The sequence below is a fragment of the Larimichthys crocea genome, chromosome X (assembly GCF_000972845.2).
Source record: "Larimichthys crocea isolate SSNF chromosome X, L_crocea_2.0, whole genome shotgun sequence".
NCBI lineage: Eukaryota > Metazoa > Chordata > Actinopteri > Sciaenidae > Larimichthys > Larimichthys crocea.
Window position 1 is genome coordinate 9,508,810 of NC_040020.1, and position 7,702 is coordinate 9,516,511.

The following is a 7,702-nucleotide window of genomic DNA, read 5'->3' on the forward strand; positions in this document are numbered from 1 at the left end:
CATCGTGGTAATTCTATATTTGTAGTACATTGATTTTTGTCATGTCACAAGTATCTACTGTATTACATCATATGTGTGAGTCTTTGTGTGGATCTCCATGTGTTCACTGAACACACACTCATGCACACACAAATGAACACTTAAACACACACACACACACACACAGGGAGGCGGTAGTGAGAGAGGAATGCCAATGGTCTTTCAGTTAAACCGATCATCATGGAAATTACATTTGTTTCATTCACTCTGTCTCCTCCAACCTCATCTGTTCTCCGCCCACATTTCTGACCACAGTCTCTCCATCTGTTTTTTTTTCTTCTTCTTCACATCTTCCCCCCTCATGTCTCTAGACATCTCTTCCCTCCTGTGTACTCATTATATTCAGATTTGGCAGTTTTGGTAAAGCATCAAGTATAACACCATGCAAGACTAAGTGTTGTCTGATTTTTTTCCAAACGAAACAAAAGGATTAAATGTTCCTTAATGAGTTCAGAAAACATTCTTACATCTGTCCTTTTCGAAATGCATTCCAGACTTTGTGTACTCTTTGCTTACTCTTAGCGCAGGCTCTAGATGTGGCAATGTGCTCATACTATGTATTGGCAGTGACTTGGGAGGGATGTATGAAGATTTTATTTTATATATTTCTTTTCTGTATAATGTTGCACCTAATGTTAAGTTATATCTATCTGGACACATTGGTGCTAACTGCTGTTACTATGTGCTCAAGTCTACCTCACGTTTTTGTAATGACCACTCAGCATTGCACTTTGGATATATTTGATAAACAAAAAATTTAAATTTAAAATGTAAAAAGAAAACAGTCATTCAAAGTTTTTGAGAAACACAGTTTTAACAGGACAGCAACAATACAACACATAGTATATCATAATAACAGAAAACAATTATTTGTAAACAAATCATTAAAATAAATTAAAAGAATGTGAAAATGTTTAATATGCACTCAGCTCCCGGTTTATTAGGTACATCTAGCTCAGTGGTCAGCAGCCTTTTTTGATAACATTCAATTTATTTCATGTCACATGACTTTATGTTGCATGTAGTTGTATTAGACTGCAGGTTAGTCTGAGCTGATGGACTGGCAATAGTTGGATGTAATTTCAACAGTGAGAGCCAGAGAAGAAAAGAGTTCAAATCAAACTCAGAAGTGGTTGTTCCTCAGGCTGTCAGTGATACTTTCCTCCATCCTCTCTTCTTCTATTCCTGTCTTTCACCCCTCTCTGCTCTCCATCCTCTTACACCATGTTTACCTTTCTTCGCCCTCTGTATCATCCCGTCTCTGTCTCTTGTTGGCTCCGTGCTCCCTCCCTCCTCACATCAATCCCTCTTTCCTTACGGTGGATTAGGGTGGTTTGCAGGCAAGTCGATGCTAATCAGGTTTATCCAGACAGAGGGCGATCATTGGGCTATCAGTAATTACACACGTTCATATTAGCTCACTCAGATATGTGTGTGGCCCATTCTAAATCCACATCATCTCTCTGAATCAAACATATGGTCATCGCAACAGCGTGATGCCACACATGACGGCTTAATGTGGCGGTTTTTTACTCTTTTGTTTTGCAGCACAAAGATCCATCTGTTGTGAGAATAAATGCATGTTTGTTTCTCCCCAAAGCCTCAGAACATGAGATAATTGTTGCAAATGTGATTAGAGAAACTGTACTGATGTGCAATTAAGATGTGAGATTAGAAATAATTTATTTTGCTCTGACAGACTGCATTACAAGTTCACTGCAAAACAACAACGTGCACAGCTAACAACAGAATCTGACACTACCTTAATGTTTTGTGCACAAGTTCAACAACTTGGTGAATATTTGTAGTTTTTTGTTATTTCTGAACTTTCATTTGTTTATTAACCTTAAAATCTGGTTTTATGTTACTTCTTTTCATACCCTTATATCTGGTCGTAACACTATTTATTATTATTATTATTATTATTATTATTATTATTATTATTATTATTATGTCTGTATGGTAAATACAGCCTGCAGCCAGTTAGCTTAGCTTAGCACAAAGACTGGAAACCGGGGGAAACTGCTAGCATTACTATCCAAATGTAACAAACCAGAACAAAAGATCACAAATAAACATGTTATGTCTTGCTTCTTTAATCTGTACCAAACAACAACAACAACTTGCAGAGTAATTTGACTTTTCATGATGCTCATCAGTTGCCAGGCAACATACGCAGACTCCAGGAAGTTGCTGTAGCTGATCACAACAATCAATTTTATTTTATTTTTGTTTTACAGATGACAAAAATAGACATATCTGACATTGGTATCAATCAGAGCATATTACACAAAATGTCAAAGTATTTCTTTAAGGTTGCTCGTAAAGTAAGTATGAACTCTGAACTGCGATATACATCACAGGATTCAGTCAAAGTAAATTACATCAGAGTGAATGTGAGGCCTTACCTTGCTTCTCTGAGGAAATGTTTATTTTTTATTTTTTTGACCTACCTCTTAGTCCGATCTGTTCAATGGGTCATAATTGATATGTGAAACACCACAATTGAACCATGGATGGACACTTAACAACCACACCGAGTGGGTAAAAAAAAAAAAAAAAGAAAAGAAAAAACCTCTACTGCATTGACTGTATTAAAGGAGAGGAAAGACAAATGGACACACAGATATCAGGTTTATAATGTCCAGTCAGCAGACAGTGAACAGTGTTGGATTGCAGCAGGAGCTGCCAGCTTCGGACCAATCACTGAAAGGAGAAACGATGAGGTATTCTTTCAGTTGGAAAAGGTGTGTGTGTGTGTGTGTGTGTGTGTGTGTGTGTGTGTGTGTGTGTGTGTGTGTGTTTTCAGTCTCGTGTGGGTTTGTACCAAACAGCCAAAGAAGGTGTGCGTATGCCGTCGGCCCGCCCGCCCGCCTGCCTGCCTGGGGGTGTGAAGATAGCTCCATTTGTAGGTGATTGAGTTAGGAAGTGTGTGTGTGTGTGTGTGTGTGTGTGTGTGTGTGTGTGTGCGTCACTTAAAAGAGAAAGGAGAGAGGGGGAGAAAGGGGAAGGTGAACAAGAGAGAGAGAGAGAGAGAGAGAGAGGGGGAATGTTTTTCATTACGTAATCTAATCTAAGTGGCTATTTTTCTTGTATAAAACCTCTGTTGCCCTCTGCGAGGCCGCTGTCCTCATCTGTCTAAAAGCACTGAGTGAGTCATGCTGTGGGTCCACACACACTCACACACACTCTCACACACACACACACACAAACACACACAGTCATAGTGAGTCAGCCAAGATCTGCTATAGACGCTCACCTCAATAATGAATAATGCAATAGGGAAAGGCATATAAACTGCTCAAATGACATGTGAACTCGCTGGACAGTTAGACATATGGATGATCCTGATGCACACACACACACACACACACACACACATGGTGATGTCTTCATAGAGCATATGGGCGGCTGAACTGGGGATGAACAGGTGGATTGTACTTTGACACCTCGGGGTGCAGGTTTCCTTTGTCTCGGTACAAATTATTCAACAGACGGGTCGCTGAGCCGGACGGAGAACTGTTTAGTTAATCTGTCACCGAAGCACAACTTTTGGGAAATGAGCTTAATCAGTTTCGGTCAGAGAGTTAGTGGAGGAGACTGACACCACATCTGTTTGTTTGTCTGAAAACAGAGGGGAAACCTCTGAGCACTACTCTGTCGGAAAGATACCAGCACCTCTAAAGCTCACTAACTGACACTTTACGTCTCGTTTGTTGTGCACAGACAGACGAGTACAAAGGATAATTAGCTGTTTTATGAGGGGTTATTTCTGAGCAGTTGCCAGGCAATCAGTGGAGACTGCAGGAGGTTATCGGTCCCAATGAAGAAACAGAACAGTCAGACGTGCTGCATAATCCCACATAAGACAGCAACTTGTCTGTTGCATATTTAGTTTTTTTTTTCATGATTTAAAGGTCCGGTGTGTAAAAATGAGATGTCTCTATTTACAAAACATGTCAGAAATTGAATATAATATTCATAACAATGTTTTCATTATTGTATAATCACCTGAAAATAGGAATTGGTATGTTTTTCTTACCTTAGAAAAATACCTTTATATCTACAGACACTGTGGGTCCTCTTCCACAGAGTCTGCCATATTTCTACAGTAGCCCAGAATAGACAAAGGTTTGTTGGGTAATGTCACTAAATCCTAAACACTGGACAATTAATCGAGATACCAGAGTTGATTTATGTTTAGAGTTCCCAGTAAACAGATTTCAACAAAGCTATGCCAGCTGTTTCTCTGTTTCCAGTCTATTTTTCAAGCTAAACTAACCACTAGGCAAGGCAAGGCAAGTTTATTTGTATAGCACAATTCGTACACAAGGCAATTCATAGTGCTTTACAGAGGCAAGGAAAAACATTTGACATTAAGACAAGCAATAGCAATAGAAATAAAAAATTAAAAAGAGAAGAAAATTTAATTAAAAACATCAGAATGTCATTTAAAATCATTACAAAAACTAAATATGCAACAGACAAGTTGCTGTCTTATGTGTGGATTATGCAGCACGTCTGACTATTCTGTTTCTTCATTGGGACCGATAACCCCTGCAGTCTCCACGGATTGCCTGGCAACTGCTCAGAAAAACCCCTCATAAAACAGCTAATTATCCTTTGTACTCGTTGTCTGTGCACAAAAACAACGAGACGTAAAGTGTCAGTTAGTGAGCTTTAGAGGTGCTGGTATCTTTTCGACAGAGCAGTGCTCAGCGGTTTCCCCTTCTGTTTTCAGTTTACAAACAGATGGGGCAGTCTCCTCCACTAACTCTCTGACCGAAACTGATTAAGCCATTTCCCAAAATGTGCTTCGGTGACAGATAAACAAACAGTTCTCCGTCCGGCTCAGCACCGTCTGTTGAATAATTTGTACCGAGACAAAGGAAACCTGCACCCCGAGGTGTCAAAGTACAATCCACCGTGTTCACCCCAGTTCAGCCGCCCATATGCTCTATGAAGACATACCAGTGTGTGTGTGTGTGTGTGTGCATCAGGATCACCATATGTCTAACTGCCAGCGAGTTCACATGTCATTTGAGCAGTTTATATGCCTTTCCCTATTGCATTATTCATTATTGAGGTGAGCGCTATAGCAGATCTGGCTGACTCACTATGACTGTGTGTGTTTTGTGTGTGGTGTGGTGAGTGTGTGTGTGTGTGTGGTGGACCCACAGCATGACTCACTCAGTGCTTTTAGACAGATGGAACAGCGGCTCGCAGAGGGCAACAGAGGTTTTTATACAGAAAAATAGCCACTTAGATTAGTTACGTAATGAAAACACATTCCCCCTCTCTCTCTCTCTCTCTCGTGTTCACCTCCCCTTTCTCCCCCTCTCTTCTTTCTCTTTAAGTACGCACACACACACACACACACACACACACACACACACACACACTTCCTAACTCAATCACCTACAAATGGAGCTATCTTCACACCCCCAGGCCAGGCGGCGGGCCCGACGCATACGCACACCTTCTTTGGCTGTTGGACAAACCCACACAACTGACAACACACACACACACACACACACACACACACACACACCTTTTCCAACTGAAAGAATACCTCACGTTCTCTCCTTTCAGTGATTGGTCCGAAGCTGGCAGCTCCTGCTGCAATCCAACACTGTTCACTGTCTGCTGACTGGACATTATAACCTGATATCTGTGTGTCCATTTGTCTTTCCTCCCTTTAAAACAGCAATGCAGTAGAGGTTTTTTCTTTTCTTTTTTTTTTTTTACCCACTCGGTGTGGTTGTTAAGTGTCCATCCATGGTTCAATTGTGGTGTTTCACATATCAATTATGACCCATTGAACAGATCGGACAAGAGGTAGGTCAAAAAAAAAAAAAAGAACATTTCCTCAGAGAAGCAAGGTAAGGCCCTCACATTCACTCTGATGTAATTTACTTTGACTGAATCCTGTGATGTAATCGCAGTTCAGTTCATACTTACTTTACGAGCAACCTTAAAGAAATACTTTGACATTTTGTAATAATGCTCAGATTGATACCAGTGTCAGATCTTCTATTTTGTCATCTGTAAAACAAAAATACAAAAAATGATGTTTGACTCTGCAGGACTATTTTCTTGAACAGCTACAGCAACTTCCTGGAGTCTGCGTATGTTGGCCTGGCAACTGATGAGCATCATGAAAAGTCAAATTACTCTGCAAGTTGTTGTTGTTGTTGTTGTTTTTTGGTACAATTAAAGAAGCAACGACATAACATGTTTATTTGTGATCTTTTTTCTGGTTTGTTACATTTGGATAGTAATGCTAGCAGTTTCCCCCCGGTTTCCGTCTTTTGTGCAAGCTAAGCAACTGGCTGCAGGCTGTAACCAACCATACAGACAATAAAATATATAATAATAAATAATAATAATAATAATAATAATAAATAATATAATAAAGAGTGTTACGACCAGATATAAGGGTATGAAAAGAAGTAACATGAAACCAGATTTTAAGGTTAATAAACAAATGAAAGTTCAGAATAACAAAAAACTACAAATTTCACCAAGATTGTGTAAACTTGTGCACAAAACATTAAGGTAGTGTCAGATTCTGGTTATGTGCACTTGTTGTTTTGCAGTGAACTTGTAATGCAGTCTGTCAGAGCAAAATAAATTATTTCTAATCTCACATCTTAATTGCACATCAGTACAGTTTCTCTAATCACATTTGCAACAATTATCTCATGTTCTGAGGCTTTAGGGAGAAACAAACATGCATTATTCTCACAACAGATGATCTTTGTGCGCAAAACAAAAGAGTAAAAAACCGCCACATTAAGCCGTCATGTGTGGCATCACGCTGTTGCGATGACCATATGTTTGATCAGAGAGATGATGTGGATTTAGAATGGGCCACACACACATATCTGAGTGAGCTAATATGAACGTGTGTAATTACGATAGCCCAATGATCGCCCTCTGTCTGGATAAACCTGATTAGCATCGACTTGCCTGCAAACCACCCTAATCCACCGTAAGGAAGAGGGATTGATGGTGAGGAGGGAGGGAGCACGGCCCACAAGAGCCAAGAGAGAGAGGACGGGATGATACAGAGGCGAAGAAAGGTAAACATGGTGTAAGAGGATGAGAGCAGAGAGTGGTGAAAGACAGGAATAGAAGAAAGAGGATGGAGGAAGATACTCAGCTAAACAACCAGAGGACACTGTAATCTCCACCTGAGTTTGATTTGAACTCTTTTCTTGTCTGGCTCTCACTGTTGAAATTACATCCAACTGTTGCCAGTTCATTAGCTCAGACTAACCTGCAGTCTATACAACTACATGCAACATAAAGTCATGTGACATGAAATAAATTGAATGTTATCAAAAAGGCTGCTGCCACGAGCTAGATGTACCTAATAAACCGGGAGCTAGTGCATATTAAACATTTTAATTTTATTTTAATGATTTGTTTACAAATATGTTTCTGCTATTATAATACTATGTTTTATTGTTGCTGTCTGTTAAACTGTGTTTCTCAAAAACTTTGAATGATGTTTTCATTTTTACATTTTAAATTTAATTTTTTGTTTATCAAATATATCCAAAAGTGCAATGCTGATGGTCTTACAAAAACGTGAGGTAGACTTGAGTACATAGTAACAGCAGTTAGCACCAATCTGTTCAGATAGATATAAAAGAAA